Below are 25,855 nucleotides of genomic sequence, written 5' to 3'. Positions count from 1 at the left end.
CCCCTAGGATGGACAAAGCATTAACACGCACAGCTACAGTTGGAAAATCAAATTTTTACCTTATGTTCCCTCACAGCATAAGAAAGCTCCGCATTATCAAATGCAGTCCTTTCGGTCACAAAGAAACAAGAAAGTGCGAGGTGCGTCCTTTCTTGCCAGAGGTAGGGGCAGAGGAATAAAGCTGCACAACACAGCTAGTTCCCAGGAACAGAAGTCCTCCCCGGCCTCTACAAAATCTACCTCATGACGCTGGGGCTCCACTGGCAGAGTCCGGCCCATGTGATGTCATGCAGCTGCTCTGACCACACCTCCTGTTTCTCCGTTGCCGACCCCGTTTTGAAACCGTGCCCCCGCACCGCTCCATCTCCGACTTGGAAATGGAGTGTTGTTGACCCCCCTCCCCCCCCCCCCCCCCCCTTCACCGATTCACCGGGGTGCCGCAGAAAATGCAGGCGGATGCGTATGCTCTTAGCAGTTTTTGCAGTTGGATTGCGATCCAACCTGAATCAGGCCCCATTACCTATCACAATGCACTGCGGGTAGTACAAAATGGGGTTAATATAGGAGAAAAAAACCCCAGAGCTGTGCTCCTTAACTGTCCCTGGTGGCTAGTGGAGCGGCTGCCCAGTAATCAGTGTCCACGCCAGTGCGCACACGGCCCGCCCCCATCAGCGGCCTCGTGATCCCGGAGGGTTGTGTGTGTGTGACTGACCTTAGGAAGAAACCGGAGCCTCCGCTGCAGTGACCCAGCAACCGGGGCACGGGAGTATACTGCGCCACTGGGAGTGATGGAGCTGCAGTAAAGAAGTCTATTAGACCTAGCCTGCTGCAGCCCTTGTAGATTCTTATAAAAAAAAGTTCTTCTTTTCTTGCCAAAATTAATAGCTAAGAATAGGCTGCCTGAGGCAGACCCCTGTTAAGTGGCCTGCTACTGAAGGCACCAACTACAAACTGAGCTCCCTGTTCATGGAAGCGAGGTTATAGAGGAGCATCTTGGGAACAGTCAAAAGCTTTGAGCCTGTTGGTGCCTCAGATCAAGATCCTACTCTACACCCCAATGTGAATCCTTGTGGAGTCCAGTGTACACCACAGAAGAAATTAATGTGTCACACCCATTGGCAGTAACATTAGAATAGCTGCTGATGGGCACAATTGAGAAAGGAAGGGGGGAAAACATTTGAATCCAGCACATATATGTAATTTGAATATGTAATTTGTACCTTCCTACTTTAAAATGTAATGGATGAACCTCACCCTGTGAGAACTATCTTCATGATCAAGAGATCTCATATGCAAGATAAGTATGTGTTGGGATAGGGCTGTGGAGGGCGGCTGCTCGGGCACACCCCTGTCAAGTTAAGGAGATTCAACTGAGGCAGCACAAGGGAACTCTCATCTGGGGACAACAACTGCAGGGAGAACACATTTTCAGACGAATGTGGGAGGGCAGAAGGCTGCCTAATACTGAAGCACCCCCAAACAACAAACCAAATGCAACAACTAGTGCAAGTATTCCTGGGGGAAGGCCTGCAGCAGATGGATTTGCATATGGTGATGTCATCCAAGCAGTGGGCATAGTTGGCTGCAACCCTCGTCTGCATATGAAAAGAGAAAAGGGTCACGCAGGGCATGGCGGCCTTTGTGGGGTTGCGCTTGGATGACGCCTAAATCGCTTTATACACCCCCATCAGTGTGGGCTCATGTTGGCCATGCCCCAGCCCCTGAAGCATTCAAGCTGATTTCTTGCAGCAGCTGGACCCAGTAACAGCTCCAGAGTTGCTCTACAAGACAAGTAAAAGGGTGTGAGCCCTGCAGCACCACCTGTAGTTTGCATACACACATATATAGGACAGCATCTCTTATATGCCCCAGGGTCAATAAAATAGTATCCTTATCTATGGTATCCATCCCCTCAGATAAGGTAACCGTCCATGCCGCTACAGCACTACACACCCAGGCCGACGCAATTGCCGGTCTGAGTAAGGTACCTGAATGTGTATAAATGGACTTCAGGGTAATCTCCTGTTTGCGGTCAGCAGACTCTTTGAGGGTAGCCGTATACTGGGACGGGAGGGCTACCTTCTTGGATAAGCGTGTTAATGCTTTGTCCACCCTAGGGGAGGATTCCCATCGTAACCTATCCATTGATGGGAAAGGATACGCCATAAGAATCCTTTTGGAAATCTGCAGTCTTTTATCTGGAGATTCCCAAGCTTTTTCACATAACTCGTTCAGCTCGTGTGACCCCCTCAAAGGTTACCTCAGGCTTTTTTCCCTTGTACATATGTACCCTCTTGTCAGGGACAGGGGGTTCCTCTCTGATGTGCAAAACATCTTTTATTGCCATAATCATATATCGAATGGATTTTGCCAATTTTGGCTGTAACTTTGCATCATCGTAATCGACACTGGAGTCAGAATCCATGTCGGTGTCTGTGTCAACAATCTGGGATAGTGGGCGCTTATGAGACCCTGACAGTCCCTGCAACATAGGATCAGGCATGGGTTGAGACCCTGACTGTCCCAAAGCTTCAGCCTTGTCTAATCTTTTGTGCAATGAGTTTACACTAGCATTTAAAACATTCCACATATCCATCCAATCAGCTGTCGGTGGAGACACCACATTCATTTGCTCCTGCTCCTCTCTAATATAGCCTTCTTCCTCAGACATGTCGACACACGTGTACCGACACACCACAAACACAGGGAATGCTTTTTCTGAAGACAGTTTCCCCACAAGGCCCTTTGGAGAGACAGAGAGAGAGTATGCCAGCACACACCCCAGCGCTATATAACCCAGGAATTCACAGTAACTTAATGTTTGCCCAGTAGTACTGCTGTATGTAATTTGCGCCGAATTATGTGCTCCCCCCCTCTTTTCAACTCTCTTGTCTACTATGGTATAAGCAGGGGAGAGTCCGGGGAGCTTCCTCTCAGCGGTGCTGTGAAGAAAAAAATGGCGCTGGTGAGTGCTGAGAGAGAAGCCCCGCACCCTCGGCGGTGGGCTTCTGTCCCGCTTAAACTGTAAAATTGGTGGGGGCTCATACATATATACAGTGCCCAGCTGTATATGTGTTATAGTTTTGCCAAAAAGAGGTTTATATTGCTGCCCAGGTGCCCCCCCCCCCCCCCCCCCTGCGCCCTGCACCCTTACAGTGACTGGAGTGTGTGAGGTGTATGGGAGCAATGGCGCACAGCTGCAGTGCTGTGCGTTACTTCAGTGAAGATCATGAAGTCTTCTGCCACCTCTGAAGTCTTCTCTTCTTCTCATACTCACCCGGCTTCTATCTTCCGGCTCTGCAAGGGGGACGGAGGCGCGGCTCTGGGACGGACGGCGATGGTGAGATCCTGCGTACCAATCCCTCTGGAACTAATGGTGTCCAGTAGCCTAAGAAGCAGGACCTTGCAACTCGGAGAGTAGGGCTGCTTCTCTCCCCTCAGTCCCTCGATGAGGGAGTCTGTTGCCAGCAGTGCTCCCTGAAAATTAAAAACCTAACAAAATACTTTCTGTCAGAAAGCTCAGGAGAGCTCCTGAAAAGCACCCAGTCTCCACTGGGCACAGTATCAAACTGAGGTCTGGAGGAGGGGCATAGATGGAGGAGCCAGTGTACACCCAGAACTAAAGTCTTTCTTAAAGTACCCATGTCTCCTGCGGAGCCTGTCTATCCCCATGGTCCTTACGGAGTCCCCAGCATCCTCTAGGACGTTAGAGAAAATAGGATTTTAATACCTACCGGTAAATCCTTTTCTCTTAGTCCGTAGAGGATGCTGGGCACCCGTCCCAGTGCGTACTGTGTCTGCAGTTATTAAATGGCCCTTAACTCCAGAATATTTATGTGGAGATAACTTTCCTGACTTGACCATCTTCCTTGGATGTTTTTCCCCTGTGTGACTGCTCCCCAGCCTCGGAGGGTTGCATCCGTGGTCCCTAGGATCCAGTCCTGGATCCCGAACCATCGCCCCTCTAGGAGGTGAGAACTGTGCAGCCACCAATGGAGTGAGATTCTGGTCTTGGAAGACAGGATTATCCTCCGGTGCATGTGTAGGTGGGATCCGGACCACTTGTCCAACAGGTCCCACTGGAACACTCTGGCATGGAACCTGCCAAACTGAATGGCCTCGTAGGCCGCAACCATCTTCCCCAGCAACAGAATGCGTTGATGGATTAACACTCTTGCTGGTTTTAGAATTTGTTTGACCAGACTCTGGATCTCCATAGCCTTTCCACTGGAAGAAAGCCTCTTCTGTGTCCAGTATGACTCCCAAAAACAACAACCGCGTCATTGGGACCAACTGCGATTTTGGCAAGTTTAGGAGCCAACCATGTTGTTGAAGAACTGTCAGGGAGAGTAGATGTTTTGCACCAACTGGTCCCTGGATCTCGCCTTTATCAGGAGATCATCCAAGTACTGGATAATTGTGACTCCTTGCTTGCGAAGGAGAACCATAATTTCCGCCATCACCCTGGTGAAAATCCTCGGAGCCGTGGACAGACCAAACGGCAACGTCTGAAATTGGTAATGACAATCCTGAATTGCAAACCTCAGGTAGCTTTATGCAGTGGCTAAACGGGAACATGTAATTAGGCATCCTTATGTCTACCAAAACCATGAAATCTCCTTCCTCCGGACTGGAGATCCCTACCCTGAGAGATTCCATCTTGAAATTGAATTTCTTTAGGTAGAAATTGAGGGATTTCAGATTTAAGATTGGTCTGACTGAGCCGTCCGGCATCGGGACCACGAAGAGGCTTGAATAAAAACCTTCTCCCTGCTGACTAAGGCCGATTTGAACAATCGGTGAGGGGGAACGTCTTGAAACCCCAGTTTGTACCCTTGTGACACTATTTGTAAAACCCACGAGTCCAGGTCTAAATTAATCCAGAACTGACTGAAGTGTTTTAGACGTGCCCCCACTGGTGCGGGCTCCTGCAAGAAAGCCCTAGCGTCATGCAGTGGATTTGGCAGAAGCAGAGGACGATCTCTGCTCCTGCGATCTTGAAGAGGCTACAGACCTCTTCCCTCTTTTCCTTCCTCTACCTGCAAAGAAAGGGGAATCTTAACTTCTTGCATATCTATTGGGCCAAAATGACTGCGTTAGACAATGATGCGTCTTCATCCGTTGAGAGGGAACATAGGGCAAGAAGGTTGACTTACCTGCGGGAGCTGCCGAGATCAAATTAACTAGGCCGTCACCAAACAAGGCTTCACCTTCATAGGGAAGAGACTCCCTTTCTTCTTGGAGTCAGCATCAGCATTCCCTTGGTGAATCCACAATGCCCTCCTATCCGAGACTGCCATGAAATTGGCCCGTGAACTCAAGAGTCCTATATCCCTTGCAGTCGTAAGTATGCTGCAGTGTCCTTGATATGATCCAACGTAAGGAGTAATCCCATCTCTCCAAGATATCTATATCGGATGACGAGGTATTCGACCAATTCTTGAATACTACTACTCACCCATGCGCATGTAATGGCAGGTCTAAGTAATGTACCCGTGGTTACATAACTAGAAATAATGTAGCTTCCTGCATACGATCCGCTGGATTTGTGACAGGGCCCCGTGCAGAAGAGGGGGTGACTCCCACTTTATTCTGTCCGCAGCAGGAAATGAATAAACAACCGGAAACCTTTTGGGGATTTGAAACCATCTTGTCGAGCTGGCCCAGACTTTCTCAAACAGAGATGGAGGAACGTTACATCAGCTTTCATTATATATCTATATATACATACATATATACCCCTTTGTCAGGAACAGCAGGGTCCTCAGTGATGTTAATATGTCCTTAATATCCACAATCATGTACTGAATGCTCCTTGCCAATATTGGATCTAATCAGGAAATATTATGGCCGACATAGGAATCAGTATCCGTGTCAGTATCGATGTGTAGTAACATTTTTGCGGGCCTGAGTGAAAAGAAGCATAGCCATGAACATCACATCTTTTCTCTACGTCTGTGTCTGGGACACAGATTTATCCAACCTCACTCTGATATTACTGAAACTTTCACCCAGTCAGTTATTGGTGGTGCCAACAGGGCCACCATCATATGTCTGCATTCCTAATATAGTTTCCTCTTGGGAAAAACATTCAGCCACCGACATGTTGACACACATGTACCAAGTACCCACAGACACATCGGCTTATGGGGGATAGACCTACAGTAAATCTGTCAGAGGGACAGAGAGGATTTTTCAGCTCACAATCCAGCGCCAAAAGTACACAGTCTGGGAAATAATAAACTCTATAGTGATAGACTTGTTACGCTCTATAGATGTGCTGGTGAGGTGAGGAAGAAGCCCCGCCGCTGTAATGGCACGCTTCTGTCCCGCTCAGAAACAAATAATTAATTACGCTGGCGGGGTAAGTACAGTGCCCAGGCACTAATGTCCACTTTTGCCAGCCTTTTGTGAGGAATTTATGCTGCCCAGGGTGCCCCCCTTCCCCACCCACACGCCCTGCACCCTGCAGTGCCTGTGTTTGTGTGGGAGCATGGCGCACAGCATTCCGCTCGCTGCGTGGTACCTCAGAATGCCGTCACTGGAGAAGAAGTCTTCTGTTCTTCTGCTACTCGCCTGTCTTCTGACTTCTGGCTCTGTAAGGGGGTGATGGCAGGCTACGGGAGTGGGCATCTAGGCGTACATAGCGATCAGCACCCTCAGGAGCTAATGGTGTCCTGTCAGCCAGAAGCAGAGCCATTGAACTCACTAGAAGTTGGTCATACTTCTCTCCCCTAAGTTCCACGAAGCAGGGAGACTGTTGCCAGCAGCCTCCCTGAAAATAAGAAAAACTAACATAAGTCTTTTCAGAGAAACTCAGTAGAGCTCCCCTGTAGTGCATCCAGTCTCACTGGGTACAATTCTAAAACTGGAGTCTGGAGGAGGGCAGAGCCAAAACTAGGGAGGGGCTAGGGGGGGCATGTGACCCGGGCGCGGGATTTTATAGGGCGCTGGGATCAGCTGGGTCTGACACAGCAGAGAATCTATTGAAGAAAAATGGGATTTGTAGTCATGTGTGCTACTGCTTAGACTTTATGCAGTAGCATAGAGACTACAAATCCCATGAGGCATTGCAGAAAGCTGGCCACGGCTGCTGGAGCTAGGGAGTCAGGGTAACGTCTAGTTTCCCTTCCTAAGCAGCGGCGGCAAGCCCAAAAAAGTATACTGCCCGCCCGCACGAGCTACGAATGTGGTCAGCTACTGACCTTTTTCTGGCCCCACACAGCATTGCATTCAGCCCGACAGCACAGTGATGGATGGAAGCAGGACAGCGAGAGACGGAGGTAAAACACACACACATATTCATTGTGACTGGTGTTAACCCCTGCAGCTCATTCAAACTACTGCTCATTTTCACCACTGTGACAGCTACAGATATACAGATATATACAGATATATATATATATATATATATATAGCAAATGGAAGGACTGCGGCAGGGCCGGTTCTATGTTTTGTGGCGCCCCGGGCAAAATATGGGGGGCGTGGCTTCAATAGGGGGCGTGGTCAACGCGCTGAAAGAAAAAAGAAAAAGAAAGAAAAAGTATACTTACCATCCCCGTTCCTGATCCAGACCCCCTCCGCCGGCGGCGCCGCTCTTCTGCTCTCCTCTTCAATCTATGGGAGAGACGTTATTACGTCTCTCCCATAGAACAGCATAGACACTAGAGGTCAATTATGACCCCTAGTGTCTGTGCCACTGTGCTGTGCGGTGCGCGATGACGTCATCGCGCATCGCACAGCAAAGGTCCTCTAGACGAAGGGAAACTAGACCGTAGCGTCTAGTTTCCCTTCATGGAGAGGACCTTTGCTGTGCGGTGCGCGATGACGTCATCGCGCACCGCACAACTAAGGTCCTCTCAATGAAGGGAAACTAGACGCTACGCGTCTGGTTCCCTTCCAAGCGGGGGGCACAGCAGGGCACTGCGGGGGGCACAGTGGCGGTTCTTGCCCTGGTGCGGCGCCCTCCGGATGGCGCCAGCGCCCTCCGGAAGGCGGCGCCCCGGGCAAAAGTACCGCTTGCCCGCGGCAAGAACCGCCACTGGACTGCGGCACTCGAAAATCAAGGTGAAAAAAGTGCTGGTTTATTGGAACAAATCCATCATAAAGATGCCGTGTAGAGCCGACGTTTCGGTGCCAAGCACCGTTTTCAAGGCAGGCATGTACAGATTGAACAAAAAAAAAAGCTTTTTTTTGTTCAATCTGTACATGCCTGCCTTGAAAACGGTGCTTGGCACCGAAACGTCGGCTCTACACGGCATCTTTATGATGGATTTGTTCCAATAAACCAGCACTTTTTTCACCTTGATTTTCGAGTGCCGCAGTCCTTCCATTTGCTTTATCACACTCTTACTGAAGGCACCGCATCAGATTCACTACAGCTACGAGTGACGGTTCTTTTTTGCACGTATATATATATATATATATATATATATATGTGTATGTGGCTGTGTACATATATACACGCGTGTGTGTGTGTGTGTGTGTGTGTGTGTGTATATATATATATATATATATATATATATATCTCTATCATGTGTGTATTACTGGTGTCTGCTGGTCTGAGGGATATCTGTGTTGAATTTGTTTGTTTCTTATTTTTTTTGTTTTTATTTTTCTATTTTATTATATATATATATATATATATATATATATATATTTATTTATTTTGGGGGGGGGGGCGCAAAATTTCTGTCTTGCCCCGGGTGCCGGTAGTCCTAGTTTCGGCCCTGAGGGGCATAGAGGGAGGAGACAGTTCACACTAGAGATGTGCACTTGAAATTTTTCGGGTTTTGAGTTTTGGTTTTGGGTTCGGTTCCGCGGCCGTGTTTTGGGTTCGACCGCGTTTTGGCAAAACCTCACCGAATTTTTTTTGTCGGATTCGGGTGTGTTTTGGATTGGGGTGTTTTTTTTTTAAAAACACTAAAAAACAGCTTAAATCATAGAATTTGGGGGTCATTTTGATCCCAAAGTATTATTAACCTCAAAAACCATAATTTCCACTCATTTTCAGTCTATTCTGAATACCTCACACCTCACAATATTATTTTTAGTCCTAAAATTTGCACCGAGGTCGCTGGATGACTAAGCTAAGCGACCCTAGTGGCCGACACAAACACCTGGCCCATCTAGGAGTGGCACTGCAGTGTCACGCAGGATGGCCCTTCCAAAAAACACTCCCCAAACAGCACATGACGCAAAGAAAAAAAGAGGTGCAATGAGGTAGCTGTGTGACTAAGCTCAGCGACCCAAGTGCCCGACACAAACACCTGGCCCATCTAGGAGTGGCACTGCAGTGTCACGCAGGATGTCCCTTCCAAAAAACCCTCCCCAAACAGCACATGACGCAAAGAAAAAAAGAGGCGCAATGAGGTAGCTGTGTGAGTAAGATTAGCGACCCTAGTGGCCGACACAAACACCGGGCCCATCTAGGAGTGGCACTGCAGTGTCACGCAGGATGTCCCTTCCAAAAAACCCTCCCCAAACAGCACATGACGCAAAGAAAAATAAAAGAAAAAAGAGGTGCAAGATGGAATTGTCCTTGGGCCCTCCCACCCACCCTTATGTTGTATAAACAGGACATGCACACTTTAACCAACCCATAATTTCAGTGACAGGGTCTGCCACACGACTGTGACTGATATGACGGGTTGGTTTGGACCCCCACCAAAAAAGAAGCAATTAATCTCTCCTTGCACAAACTGGCTCTACAGAGGCAAGATGTCCACCTCATCATCATCCTCCGATATATCACCGTGTACATCCCCCTCCTCACAGATTATCAATTCGTCCCCACTGGAATCCACCATCTCAGCTCCCTGTGTACTTTGTGGAGGCAATTGCTGCTGGTCAATGTCTCCGCGGAGGAATTGATTATAATTCATTTTAATGAACATCATCTTCTCCACATTTTCTGGATGTAACCTCGTACGCCGATTGCTGACAAGGTGAGCGGCGGCACTAAACACTCTTTCGGAGTACACACTTGTGGGAGGGCAAATTGTGTCTGCCGGAAAGAGAGATCCAAGGTAGGTTTTAAATCTAGGATCGAGCACGGTGGCCAAAATGTAGTGCTCTGATTTCAACAGATTGACCACCCGTGAATCCTTGTTAAGCGAATTAAGGGCTGCATCCACAAGTCCCACATGCCTAGCGGAATCGCTCCCTTTTAGCTCCTTCTTCAATGCCTCCAGCTTCTTCTGCAAAAGCCTGATGAGGGGAATGACCTGACTCAGGCTGGCAGTGTCTGAACTGACTTCACGTGTGGCAAGTTCAAAGGGCATCAGAACCTTGCACAACGTTGAAATCATTCTCCACTGCGCTTGAGACAGGTGCATTCCACCTCCTATATCGTGCTCAATTGTATAGGCTTGAATGGCCTTTTGCTGCTCCTCCAACCTCTGAAGCATATAGAGGGTTGAATTCCACCTCGTTACCACTTCTTGCTTCAGATGATGGCAGGGCAGGTTCAGTAGTTTTTGGTGGTGCTCCAGTCTTCTGTACGTGGTGCCTGTACGCCGAAAGTGTCCCGCAATTCTTCTGGCCACCGACAGCATCTCTTGCACGCCCCTGTCGTTTTTTAAAAAATTCTGCACCACCAAATTCAAGGTATGTGCAAAACATGGGACGTGCTGGAATTTGCCCATATTTAATGCACACACAATATTGCTGGCGTTGTCCGATGCCACAAATCCACAGGAGAGTCCAATTGGGGTAAGCCATTCTGCGATGATCTTCCTCAGTTGCCGTAAGAGGTTTTCAGCTGTGTGCGTATTCTGGAAAGCGGTGATACAAAGCGTAGCCTGCCTAGGAAAGAGTTGGCGTTTGCGAGATGCTGCTACTGGTGCCGCCGCTGCTGTTCTTGCGGCGGGAGTCCATACATCTACCCAGTGGGCTGTCACAGTCATATAGTCCTGACCCTGCCCTGCTCCACTTGTCCACATGTCCGTGGTTAAGTGGACATTGGGTACAACTGCATTTTTTAGGACACTGGTGAGTCTTTTTCTGACGTCCGTGTACATTCTCGGTATCGCCTGCCTACAGAAGTGGAACCTAGATGGTATTTGGTAACGGGGGCACACTGCCTCAATAAATTGTCTAGTTCCCTGTGAACTAACGGTGGATACCGGACGCACGTCTAACACCAACATAGTTGTCAAGGACTCAGTTATCCGCTTTGCAACAGGATGACTGCTGTGATATTTCATCTTCCTCGCAAAGGACTGTTGGACAGTCAATTGCTTACTGGAAGTAGTACAAGTGGGCTTACGACTTCCCCTCTGGGATGACCATCGACTCCCAGCAGCAACAACAGCAGCGCCAGCAGCAGTAGGCGTTACACGCAAGGATGCATCGGAGGAATCCAAGGCAGGAGAGGACTCGTCAGAATTGCCAGTGACATGGCCTGCAGGACTATTGGCATTCCTGGGGAAGGAGGAAATTGACACTGAGGGAGTTGGTGGGGTGGTTTGCGTGAGCTTGGTTACAAGAGGAAGGGATTTACTGGTCAGTGGACTGCTTCCGCTGTCGGCCCAAGTTTTTGAACTTGTCACTGACTTATTATGAATGCGCTGCAGGTGACGTATAAGGGAGGATGTTCCGAGGTGGTTAACGTCCTTACCCCTACTTATTACAGCTTGACAAAGGGAACACACGGCTTGACACCTATTGTCCGCATTTCTGGTGAAATACTTCCACACCGAAGAGCTGATTTTTTTGGTATTTTCACCAGGCATGTCAACGGCCCTATTCCTCCCACGGACAACAGGTGTCTCCCCGGGTGCCTGACTTAAACAAACCACCTCACCATCAGAATCCTCCTGGTCAATTTCCTCCCCAGCGCCAGCAACACCCATATCCTCCTCATCCTGGTGTACTTCAACACTGACATCTTCAATCTGACTATCAGGAACTGGACTGCGGGTGCTCCTTCCAGCACTTGCAGGGGGCGTGCAAATGGTGGAAGGCGCATGCTCTTCACGTCCAGTGTTGGGAAGGTCAGGCATCGCAACCGACACAATTGGACTCTCCTTGTGGATTTGGGATTTCGAAGAACGCACAGTTCTTTGCGGTGCTACTGCTTTTGCCAGCTTGAGTCTTTTCATTTTTCTAGCGAGAGGCTGAGTGCCTCCATCCTCATGTGAAGCTGAACCACTAGCCATGAACATAGGCCAGGGCCTCAGCCGTTCCTTGCCACTCCGTGTGGTAAATGGCATATTGGCAAGTTTACGCTTCTCCTCCGACAATTTTATTTTAGGTTTTGGAGTCCTTTTTTTACTGATATTTGGTGTTTTGGATTTGACATGCTCTGTACTATGACATTAGGCATCGGCCTTGGCAGACGACGTTGCTGGCATTTCATCGTCTCGGCCATGACTAGTGGCAGCAGCTTCAGCACGAGGTGGAAGTGGATCTTGATCTTTCCCTAATTTTGGAACCTCAACATTTTTGTTCTCCATATTTTAATAGGCACAACTAAAAGGCACCTCAGGTAAACAATGGAGATGGATGGATACTAGTATACAATTATGGATGGACTGCCGAGTGCCGACACAGAGGTAGCTACAGCCGTGGACTACCGTACTGTACTGTGTCTGCTGCTAATATAGACTGGTTGATAAAGAGATGTAGTAGTAGTATGTATGTATAAAGAAGAAAGGAAAAAAAAAACCACGGGTAGGTGGTATACAATTATGGACGGACTGCCGAGTGCCGACACAGAGGTAGCTACAGCCGTGGACTACCGTACTGTACTGTGTCTGCTGCTAATATAGACTGGTTGATAAAGAGATGTAGTAGTAGTATGTATGTATAAAGAAGAAAGAAAAAAAAACCACGGGTAGGTGGTATACAATTATGGACGGACTGCCCAGTGCCGACACAGAGGTAGCTACAGCCGTGGACTACCGTACTGTACTGTATCTGCTGCTAATATAGACTGGTTGATAAAGAGATGTAGTAGTAGTATGTATGTATAAAGAAGAAAGAAAAAAAAACCACGGGTAGGTGGTATACAATTATGGACGGACTGCCGAGTGCCGACACAGAGGTAGCTACAGCCGTGGACTACCGTACTGTACTGTGTCTGCTGCTAATATAGACTGGTTGATAAAGAGATGTAGTAGTAGTATGTATGTATAAAGAAGAAAGAAAAAAAAACCACGGGTAGGTGGTATACAATTATGGACGGACTGCCCAGTGCCGACACAGAGGTAGCTACAGCCGTGGACTACCGTACTGTACTGTGTCTGCTGCTAATATAGACTGGTTGATAAAGAGATGTAGTAGTAGTAGTATGTATGTATAAAGAAGAAAGAAAGAAAAAACCACGGGTAGGTGGTATACAATTATGGACGGACTGCCCAGTGCCGACACAGAGGTAGCTACAGCCGTGGACTACCGTACTGTACTGTGTCTGCTGCTAATATAGACTGGTTGATAAAGAGATGTAGTAGTAGTAGTATGTATGTATAAAGAAGAAAGAAAAAAAAACCACGGGTAGGTGGTATACAATTATGGACGGACTGCCGAGTGCCGACACAGAGGTAGCTACAGCCGTGGACTACCGTACTGTACTGTGTCTGCTGCTAATATAGACTGGTTGATAAAGAGATGTAGTAGTAGTATGTATGTATAAAGAAGAAAGAAAAAAAAACCACGGGTAGGTGGTATACAATTATGGACGGACTGCCGAGTGCCGACACAGAGGTAGCTACAGCCGTGAACTACCGTACTGTGTCTGCTGCGACTGGATGATAAATAATGATATAAAAAATATATATATATCACTACTGCAGCCGGACAGGTATATATTATATAATGACGGACCTGCTGGACACTGTCTGTCAGCAGAATGAGTTTTTTATAGAATAAAAAAAAAAACACCACACAAGTGAAGTCACACGACGAGTGTTTAACTTTTTCAGGCAATCACAATATAGTATACTATACTACTAACTATACTGGTGGTCAGTGTGGTCAGGTCACTGGTCAGTCACACTGGCAGTGGCACTCCTGCAGCAAAAGTGTGCACTGTTTAATTTTAATAATAATATGTACTCCTGGCTCCTGCTATAACCTATAACTGGCACTGCAGTGCTCCCCAGTCTCCCCCACAATTATAAGATGTGTGAGCTGAGCACAGTCAGATACGAGTGTTTAACTTTTTCAGGCAATCACAATATAGTATACTATACTACTAACTATACTGGTGGTCAGTGTGGTCAGGTCACTGGTCAGTCACACTGGCAGTGGCACTCCTGCAGCAAAAGTGTGCACTGTTTAATTTTAATAATAATATGTACTCCTGGCTCCTGCTATAACCTATAACTGGCACTGCAGTGCTCCCCAGTCTCCCCCACAATTATAAGATGTGTGAGCTGAGCACAGTCAGATATATACATAGATGATGCAGCACACTGGGCTGAGCAGTGCACACAGATATGGTATGTGACTGAGTCACTGTGTATCGTTTTTTTCAGGCAGAGAACGGATATATTAAATAAAACTGCACTGTCTGGTGGTCACTGTGGTCAGTCACTAGTAAACTCTGCACTCTCTACAGTTCTACAGTACTCCTAAGCTCCAGTAAATCAGGTCAATCTCTCTCTCTCTCTTCTAATCTAAATGGAGAGGACGCCAGCCACGTCCTCTCCCTATCAATCTCAATGCACGTGTGAAAATGGCGGCGACGCGCGGCTCCTTATATAGAATCCGAGTCTCGCGAGAATCCGACAGCGTCATGATGACGTTCGGGCGCGCTCGGGTTAACCGAGCAAGGCGGGAAGATCCGAGTCGCTCGGACCCGTGAAAAAAAACATGAAGTTCGTGCGGGTTCGGATTCAGAGAAACCGAACCCGCTCATCTCTATAAGCTAAGCGACCCAAGTGGCCGACACAAACACCGTGCCCATCTAGGAGTGGCACTGCAGTGTCACGCAGGATGGCCCTTCCAAAAAACACTCCCCAAACAGCACATGACGCAAAGAAAAAAAGAGGCGCAATGAGGTAGCTGTGTGAGTAAGATAAGCGACCCTAGTGGCCGACACAAACACCGGGCCCATCTAGGAGTGGCACTGCAGTGTCACGCAGGATGGTCCTTCCAAAAAACCCTCCCCAAACAGCACATGACGCAAAGAAAAAAAGAGGCGCAATGAGGTAGCTGTGTGAGTAAGATAAGCGACCCTAGTGGCCGACACAAACACCGGGCCCATCTAGGAGTGGCACTGCAGTGTCACGCAGGATGGCCCTTCCAAAAAACACTCCCCAAACAGCACATGACGCAAAGAAAAAAAGAGGCGCAATGAGGTAGCTGTGTGAGTAAGATAAGCGACCCTAGTGGCCGACACAAACACCGTGCCCATCTAGGAGTGTCACTGCAGTGTCACGCAGGATGGCCCTTCCAAAAAACCCTCCCCAAACAGCACATGACGCAAAGAAAAAAAGAGGCGCAATGAGGTAGCTGTGTGAGTAAGATAAGCGACCCTAGTGGCCGACACAAACACCGTGCCCATCTAGGAGTGGCACTGCAGTGTCACGCAGGATGGCCCTTCCAAAAAACCCTCCCCAAACAGCACATGACGCAAAGAAAAAAAGAGGCGCAATGAGGTAGCTGTGTGAGTAAGATAAGCGACCCTAGTGGCCGACACAAACACCGGGCCCATCTAGGAGTGGCACTGCAGTGTCACGCAGGATGGCCCTTCCAAAAAACCCTCCCCAAACAGCACATGACGCAAAGAAAAAAAGAGGCGCAATGAGGTAGCTGTGTGAGTAAGATAAGCGACCCTAGTGGCCGACACAAACACCGGGCCCATCTAGGAGTGGCACTGCAGTGTCACGCAGGATGGCCCTTCCAAAAAACCCTCCCCAAACAGCACATGACGCAAAGAAAAAAAGAGGCGCAATGAGGTAGCTGTGTGAGTAAGATAAGCGACCCTAGTGGCCGACGCAAACACCGTGCCCATCTAGGAGTGTCACTGCAGTGTCACGCAGGATGGCCCTTCCAAAAAACCCTCCCCAAACAGCACATGACGCAAAGAAAAAAAGAGGCGCAATGAGGTAGCTGTGTGAGTAAGATAAGCGACCCTAGTGGCCGACACAAACACCGGGCCCATCTAGGAGTGGCACTGCAGTGTCACGCAGGATGGCCCTTCCAAAAAACATTCCACAAACAGCACATGACGCAAAGAAAAATTAAAGAAAAAAGAGGTGCAAGATGGAATTGTCCTTGGGCCCTCCCACCCACCCTTATGTTGTATAAACAGGACATGCACACTTTAACCAACCCATCATTTCAGTGACAGGGTCTGCCACACGACTGTGACTGAAATGACGGGTTGGTTTGGACCCCCACCAAAAAAGAAGCAATTAATCTCTCCTTGCACAAACTGGCTCTACAGAGGCAAGATGTCCACCTCATCATCATCCTCCGATATATCACCGTGTACATCCCCCTCCTCACAGATTATCAATTCGTCCCCACTGGAATCCACCATCTCAGCTCCCTGTGTACTTTGTGGAGGCAATTGCTGCTGGTCAATGTCTCCACGGAGGAATTGATTATAATTCATTTTAATGAACATCATCTTCTCCACATTTTCTGGATGTAACCTCGTACGCCGATTGCTGACAAGGTGAGCGGCGGCACTAAACACTCTTTCGGAGTACACACTTGTGGGAGGGCAACTTAGGTAGAATAAAGCCAGTTTGTGCAAGGGCCTCCAAATTGCCTCTTTTTCCTGCCAGTATAAGTACGGACTGTGTGACGTGCCTACTTGGATGCGGTCACTCATATAATCCTCCACCATTCTTTCAATGGTGAGAGAATCATATGCAGTGACAGTAGACGACATGTCCGTAATCGTTGTCAGGTCCTTCAGTCCGGACCAGATGTCAGCATCAGCAGTCGCTCCAGACTGCCCTGCATCACCGCCAGCGGGTGGGCTCGGAATTCTGAGCCTTTTCCTCGCACCCCCAGTTGCGGGAGAATGTGAAGGAGGAGATGTTGACAGGTCGCGTTCCGCTTGACTTGACAATTTTCTCACCAGCAGGTCTTTCAACCCCAGCAGACTTGTGTCTGCCGGAAAGAGAGATCCAAGGTAGGCTTTAAATCTAGGATCGAGCACGGTGGCCAAAATGTAGTGCTCTGATTTCAACAGATTGACCACCCGTGAATCCTTGTTAAGCGAATTAAGGGCTCCATCCACAAGTCCCACATGCCTAGCGGAATCGCTCCGTGTTAGCTCCTCCTTCAATGTCTCCAGCTTCTTCTGCAAAAGCCTGATGAGGGGAATGACCTGACTCAGGCTGGCAGTGTCTGAACTGACTTCACGTGTGGCAAGTTCAAAGGGCATCAGAACCTTGCACAACGTTGAAATCATTCTCCACTGCGCTTGAGACAGGTGCATTCCACCTCCTATATCGTGCTCAATTGTATAGGCTTGAATGGCCTTTTGCTGCTCCTCCAACCTCTGAAGCATATAGAGGGTTGAATTCCACCTCGTTACCACTTCTTGCTTCAGATGATGGCAGGGCAGGTTCAGTAGTTTTTGGTGGTGCTCCAGTCTTCTGTACGTGGTGCCTGTACGCCGAAAGTGTCCCGCAATTCTTCTGGCCACCGACAGCATCTCTTGCACGCCCCTGTCGTTTTTTAAAAAATTCTGCACCACCAAATTCAAGGTATGTGCAAAACATGGGACGTGCTGGAATTTGCCCATATTTAATGCACACACAATATTGCTGGCGTTGTCCGATGCCACAAATCCACAGGAGAGTCCAATTGGGGTAAGCCATTCCGCGATGATCTTCCTCAGTTGCCGTAAGAGGTTTTCAGCTGTGTGCGTACTCTGGAAACCGGTGATACAAAGCGTAGCCTGCCTAGGAAAGAGTTGGCGTTTGCGAGATGCTGCTACTGGTGCCGCCGCTGCTGTTCTTGCGGCGGGAGTCCATACATCTACCCAGTGGGCTGTCACAGTCATATAGTCCTGACCCTGCCCTGCTCCACTTGTCCACATGTCCGTGGTTAAGTGGACATTGGGTACAGCTGCATTTTTTAGGACACTGGTGAGTCTTTTTCTGAGGTCTGTGTACATTTTCGGTATCGCCTGCCTAGAGAAGTGGAACCTAGATGGTATTTGGTAACGGGGGCACACTACCTCAAGAAATTGTGTAGTTCCCTGTGAACTAACGGCGGATACCGGACGCACGTCTAACTCCAACATAGTTGTCAAGGCCTCAGTTATCCGCTTTGCAGCAGGATGACTGCTGTGATATTTCATCTTCCTAGCAAAGGACTGTTGGACAGTCAATTGCTTACTGGAAGTAGTACAAGTGGTCTTCCGACTTCCCCTCTGGGATGACCATCGACTCCCAGCAGCAACAACAGCAGCGCCAGCAGCAGTAGGCGTTACACGCAAGGATGCATCGGAGGAATCCCAGGCAGGAGAGGAATCGTCAGAATTGCCAGTGACATGGCCTGCAGGACTATTGGCATTCCTGGGGAAGGAGGAAATTGACACTGAGGGAGTTGGTGGGGTGGTTTGCGTGAGCTTGGTTACAAGAGGAAGGGATTTACTGGTCAGTGGACTGCTTCCGCTGTCACCCAAAGTTTTTGAACTTGTCACTGACTTATTATGAATGCGCTGCAGGTGACGTATAAGGGAGGATGTTCCGAGGTGGTTAACGTCCTTACCCCTACTTATTACAGCTTGACAAAGGCAACACACGGCTTGACACCTGTTGTCCGCTTTTCTGTTGAAATACCTCCACACTGAAGAGCTGATTTTTTTGGTATTTTCACCAGGCATGTCAACGGCCATATTCCTCCCACGGACAACAGGTGTCTCCTCGGGTGCCTGACTTAAACAAACCACCTCACCATCAGAATCCTCCTGGTCAATTTCCTCCCCAGCGCCAGCAACACCCATATCCTCCTCATCCTGGTGTACTTCAACACTGACATCTTCAATCTGACTATCAGGAACTGGACTGCGGGTGCTCCTTCCAGCACTTGCAGGGGGCGTGCAAATGGTGGAAGGCGCATGCTCTTCATGTCCAGTGTTGGGAAGGTCAGGCATCGCAACCGACACAATTGGACTCTCCTTGTGGATTTGGGATTTTGAAGAACGCACAGTTCTTTGCGGTGCTTTTGCCAGCTTGAGTCTTTTCAGTTTTCTAGCGAGAGGCTGAGTGCTTCCATCCTCATGTGAAGCTGAACCACTAGCCATGAACATAGGCCAGGGCCTCAGCCGTTCCTTGCCACTCCGTGTGGTAAATGGCATATTGGCAAGTTTACGCTTCTCCTCCGACAATTTTATTTTAGGTTTTGGAGTCCTTTTTTTACTGATATTTGGTGTATTGGATTTGACATGCTCTGTACTATGACATTAGGCATCGGCCTTGGCAGACGACGTTGCTGGCATTTCATCGTCTCGGCCATGACTAGTGGCAGCAGCTTCAGCACGAGGTGGAAGTGGATCTTGATCTTTCCCTAATTTTGGAACCTCAACATTTTTGTTCTCCATATTTTAATAGGCACAACTAAAAGGCACCTCAGGTAAACAATGGAGATGGATGGATACTAGTATACTTATGGATGGACTGCCGAGTGCCGACACAGAGGTAGCTACAGCCGTGGACTAACGTACTGTGTCTGCTGCTAATATAGACTGGATGATTGATAATGAGATGAAATCAATATATATATGTATGTATATATAATATCACTAGTACTGCAGCCGGACAGGTAGATAATATATTTATTAGGTAATGATGACTGATGATGGACCTGCTGGACACTGTCAGCTCAGCAGCACCGCAGACTGCTACAGTAAGCTACTATACTATAGTAGTATGTACAAAGAAGAAAGAAAAAAAAAAAACACGGGTAGGTGGTATACAATTATGGATGGACTGCCGAGTGCCGACACAGAGGTAGCTACAGCCGTGGACTAACGTACTGTGTCTGCTGCTAATATAGACTGGATGATTGATAATGAGATGAAATCAATATATATATGTATGTATATATAATATCACTAGTACTGCAGCCGGACAGGTAGATAATATATTTATTAGGTAATGATGACTGATGACGGACCTGCTGGACACTGTCGGCTCAGCAGCACCGCAGACTGCTACAGTAAGCTACTATACTATAGTAGTATGTACAAAGAAGAAAGAAAAAAAAAACCACGGGTAGGTGGTATACAATTATGGATGGACTGCCGAGTGCCGACACAGAGGTAGCTACAGCCATGGACTAACGTACTGTGTCTGCTGCTAATATAGACTGGATGATTGATAATGAGATGAAATCAATATATATATGTATGTATATATAATATCACTAGTACTGCAGCCGGACAGGTAGATAATATATTTATTAGGTAATGATGACTGATGACGGACCTGCTGGACACTGTCAGCTCAGCAGCACCGCAGACTGCTACAGTAAGCTACTATACTCTATAGTAGTATGTACAAAGAAGAAAGAAAAAAAAAAAAACCACGGGTAGGTGGTTATGGATTGGACTGCCGAGTGCCGACACAGAGGTAGCTACAGCCGTGGACTAACGTACTGTGTCTGCTGCTAATATAGAGTCTAGACTGGATGATAAATTATTGATAATGAGATGAAATCAATATAATATCACTAGTACTGCAGCCGGACAGGTACTATATATATTTATTATGTAATGACTGATGACGGACCTGCTGGACACTGTCAGGTCAGCATAGCACCGCAGACTGCTACAGTAAGCTACTATAGTAGTATGTATAAAGAAGAATGAAAAAAAAAAAACCACGGGTAGGTGGTATACAATATTATATATATATATATATATATATTATATACAATTATATATATATATATATATATATTAAACTGGTGGTGATTGATTATTAAACTAGTGGTCACTTCAGGTCACGTTGCAACTTGCAACTAGTACTCCGAGGCCTAAGCAGACAATCACAAAATATATTATACTGGTGGTCAGTGTGGTCACAACAATGGCAGTGTGGCACTGACTCTGGCAGCAAAAGTGTGCACTGTACGTTATATGTACTCCTGAGTCCTGCTCTCAGACTCTAACTGCTCCCCACTGTCAGTGTCTCCCCCACAAGTCAGATAATACACTTACAGTTACACTATCTATTATCTAATCTATAAATATCACTTCAGCAAGTAGTATATAGTAGTATACAGTATAGTAGTACTCCTCCTAATAATGCTCCCCAAAATACTGTGTCTCTCTCTTCTCTAAACGGAGAGGACGCCAGCCACGTCCTCTCCCTATGACTCTCAATGCACGTGTGAAAATGGCGGCGACGCGCCGCTCCTTATATAGAATCCGAGTCTCGCGATAGAATCCGAGCCTCGCGAGAATCCGACAGCGTGATGATGACGTTCGGGCGCGCTCGGGTTAGCCGAGCAAGGCGGGAAGATCCGAGCCTGCTCGGACCCGTGTAAAAAACCTGAAGTTCGGGCGGGTTCGGATTCAGAGGAACCGAACCCGCTCATCTCTAGTTCACACCCTTTGAAAGTCTTAAAGTGCCCATGTCTCCTGCGGATCCCGTCTATACCCCATGGTTCTTAATGTGATCCCAGCATCCTCTAGGACGTATGAGAAAACAAATAACGCACACACGAGGAGGAGAGAACAAAGGAAGCTATAAGGAGCGGAGGGGAGGGGGGGGGAAGGTAAGGTAGTAAAGGGATATTGGATAAACTACAACCTTATACATATTCATTAATGTACCAGTAGTTAGAAGTAGAAGAGCTCTAACAGAAACCACAAAGCTTATCTAAAGCCACACCACACTGGATATGCCCAATCTCATTTGATCTTTAAAGCAAAGCAGTATTGGACTTTGTTACTACCAAGCAGTCTCCCATCCATGTATTATCAGATTATTTAGGTGTTTTTAAACTACCAACACCCTTTTCTTGGTACTGTACATTTAATTTTTACACATATTCTTTTATGTACCAGAAGTTAGAAGTAGAAGAGCTCTAACAGAAACCACGAGCTCATCTACAGCCACAGCACACTGGATTTGCCCAATCTCTCCTGATCATGGAAGCTGAGCAGTGTTGGTCCTGGTTTTAGTACTTGGATGGGAGACCACCAGGAAATACCAGGAGCTGTGTGTATTTTTACAATACCAACACCGTTCTCTTGATGCATTCCATTTTGAAACATTGGGGCAGATCTATTAAGCCTGGTGAACTGATAAAGTAAAAAAATACAAAAGAATATAACCAGGCGCTAATACATCATCACCATATTCTGGTGATCAAATTACTGGTATTAAAAATTATGTACAAATAATACTGCAATTAATGTATACTTAAGCTGCAGGAGAGAGCTTGACTTGGGGTAAATCAAGTAAAAAAGAACCGGCACTTTAAAGTCTCCGGTAACACTGGAACACTGAACTAATCTCCTCTTGCGCTATAAATAGTATGATATGGCTCAAAGTTCAATAAAAACAAATAAATAATTTCATATATTCTATATTTTTTATTACATATAATATATATATATATATATATATATATATATATATATATATATATATATATATATATACTTTACAATAAACTATTAGACCGGTCAAATAAAATCACTAACAATATATTTGCATAGCTATAGGAGGTGGATCTTAGATAAACTCTGTGCACAGAGAAATTTTCAAAAATAAAAATCAGTCCATATATTGGATTAAAAAATCAATTTACCAGCTGTAATTCGCACCCATGTAGTAGATAACATATTTATAAGTTGTTATATATTGGAATTCCTCAATATGCTGCCACTTGGCAAAGGAGATGATATTGTGCAAAATAACCGCTCCACACTGGAGCCTTACGTGTAGCTTGCACCAGTTGTTATAACACGGGAGAGTCCAATGACAGAAGAGACGGTCTCGGGCTGCGGGAACGGCGCTTCACTGGCGCCTGCTGTGCTGAATAATTACCCGACTTCCAAGCTTTATGAGTCCACGCCTCCAAGTGCCGTATGCAGACACCACAGTCACGGTTGTGTTCTCCCGATCTCCGTTTAGTCCACGGATATTACCGCTAGATGATGGTATATTTTGGGGCTGCAAATAAGGCTGGTATAAGGGTCCAATGACTCTCCCGTGTTATAACAACTGGTGCAAGCTACACGTAAGGCTCCAGTGTGGAGCGGTTATTTTGCACAATATCATCTCCTTTGCCAAGTGGCAGCATATTGAGGAATTCCAATATATAACAACTTATAAATATGTTATCTACTACATGGGTGCGAATTACAGCTGGTAAATTGATTTTTTAATCCAATATATGGACTGATTTTTATTTTTGAAAATTTCTCTGTGCACAGAGTTTATCTAAGATCCACCTCCTATAGCTATTCAAATATATTGTTAGTGATTTTATTTGACCGGTCTAATAGTTTATTGTAAAGTATATATATATATATATATATATTTATATGTAATAAAAAATATAGAATATATGAAATTATTTATTTGTTTTTATTGAACTTTGAGCCATATCATACTATTTATAGCGCAGGAGGAGATTAGTTCAGTGAACTGATAAAGTGCAAGGTGATAAAGTACAAGCCAGTCTGCTCCTAACTGTCATTTTTCAAACCCAGCCTGTGACATGGCAATTAGGAGCTGATTGGCTGGTACTTTATCACCATGCAAATTATCATTTCACCAGGTTTAATAAATCGTCCGCTTATTCATTTATGTACGAGTAGTTAGAAGTAGAAGAACTCTAACAGAAACCACTAAGCTCATCTACAGCCACACCACACTGTATATGCCCAATATCACCTGATTTTAGGCCTGGTTTGTTCTTGGATGTGAGACCACCTGGGAATACCAGGTGCTGTAGGTAGTTTTATACTACCAACACCGTTCTCTTGATGCATTCTATTTTGAAACTTATTCATTGATGTTGAAGTTAGAAACAGCAAAAATCATCTACAGCCGCATCACACTGGATATGTCCAATCTCATCTGATGATGGAAGCTAAGCAGTGTTGTGCCTGGTTTGTTTTTGGATTTCAAGTCCTGCCTTCTGGTTTGGCCACGGCACCTCGGATATTTACCAAGGTCATGGCCGTGATGACGACCCTTCACCATCAGAGAATCAGGATCCTGCCAAATCTGGACGACTTGCTGATCCTGGTGAACTCCCAAGAGGTTCTCCACAGTTATCTGGAACTGGCGGTCCAATTCCTACAAGTCCACGGGTGGCTCATCAACTGAAAAAAGTCCTCGCTGGTCCCTGCTCGGATCATGGTGCACCTAGGGGCACTGCTGGACACACACAGCCAACAATTGTTTCTGTCTCCAGAGAAAGTCCTTAAAATTCAGGACAGTATCTTTCTCTCTCGCCCAAGAGTGTTGATACAAGTACTAGACCTCATGGTGTCGGCTTTCGATATGGTAGAGTACGCTCAATTTCATTACCGCCCTCTGCAGAGGTTAATCCTCTCCAAGTGGGACGGCCTGCCTCATCGGATAATGTCTCAAATAATCTCCTTGACTCCGGAGGTTCGTCTGACACTGAGCTGGTGGCTACAGGACCAACAGTTGAGCAGGAGCCATCCCTTCTGGATCTCCAACTGTGTCCTCCTGACAATGGATGCCAGTCTTTTGGGCTGGGCCACGGTGTTGGAGCAACACTTTCTCCAGGGTCGGTGAACCAGGGAGGAATCTCTCCTCCTGATATACATTCTGGAATTGCAGGCAGTGTTCAATTAATTGACACTGGCCCTGCCTCTAGTACAGAACAGGCCTGTTCAAGTACAATCTGACAACGCCACCACGGTAGTGTACACAAATCATCAAGGCGGCACTCGAAACTAGGCGGCACTCGAAACTGCATGGTAAAGCTGGAAGTATCAAAAATCCTCCGTTGGGTAGAATGTCATCTGACAGCAATATCGGCAGTGTTCATTCCCGGAGTCCTCAACTGGGAAGCGGATTTCCTCAGTCGTCAGGACGTTCACGCTGGAGAGTGGAGAGGCCGCAGCAGAAATGTCTGCACTGGTGTCAGTAGGTGACTGAGGCAGGGATGACTGGGAGATAGTGGGTGACTGAAGCATGTATGAGTGGGAGATAGTGGGTGACTGAGGCCGGGGTGACTGGGAGATAGTGGGTTACTGAGGGAGGGGTGATAGGAAGGGGTTGGGTAAGTATGGGAAGAAAGTGGGTGACAGGGATAATAAATGACTAAGGCAGGGGTGATAGGGAGATAGTGGATGATTGTGGCAGGGGTGACAGGGACAGTAAGAGACTGAGGCAGGGGTGACAGGGATAGTGGCTGACTGAGGCAGGGGTGACTGGGAGATAGTGGGTGACTGAGGCAGGGTTGACAGGGATAGTGGGTGACTGAAGCAGGGGTGATAGGGTGACAGTGGGTGACTAAAGCAGGGGTGACTGGTATAGTGGGTGACTGAGGCAGGGATCGCAGGTATAGTGGTTGACTGAGGCAGCGGTGACTGGGAGATAGTGGGTAACTGAGGCAGGGGTGACAGGGAAAGTGTGTGACTCAGGCAGGGGTGACAGGGAGATAGTGGGCAGCATATCTCTGCCTCACTGCAGCAGCACATTCCTGCTTCAATGACAGCAGCACATCCCTGCCTCGCTGACAGCAGCACATCCCTGCCTCGCTGACAGCAGCACATCCCTGCCTCGCTGACAGCAGCACATCCCTGCCTCGCTGACAGCAGCACATCCCTGCCTCGCTGACAGCAGCACATTTCTGCCTCGCTGACAGCAGCACAGCACTGCTTCGCTGACAGCAGCACATCACTGCTTCACTACCAGCAGCACATCCCTGCCTCACT

This window comes from Pseudophryne corroboree, chromosome 3, assembly GCF_028390025.1.
Source record: "Pseudophryne corroboree isolate aPseCor3 chromosome 3, aPseCor3.hap2, whole genome shotgun sequence".
Taxonomy (NCBI): Eukaryota; Metazoa; Chordata; class Amphibia; order Anura; family Myobatrachidae; genus Pseudophryne; species Pseudophryne corroboree.
The sequence above is the reverse complement of the archived record's forward strand: the minus strand, read 5'-3'. Positions refer to the sequence as shown.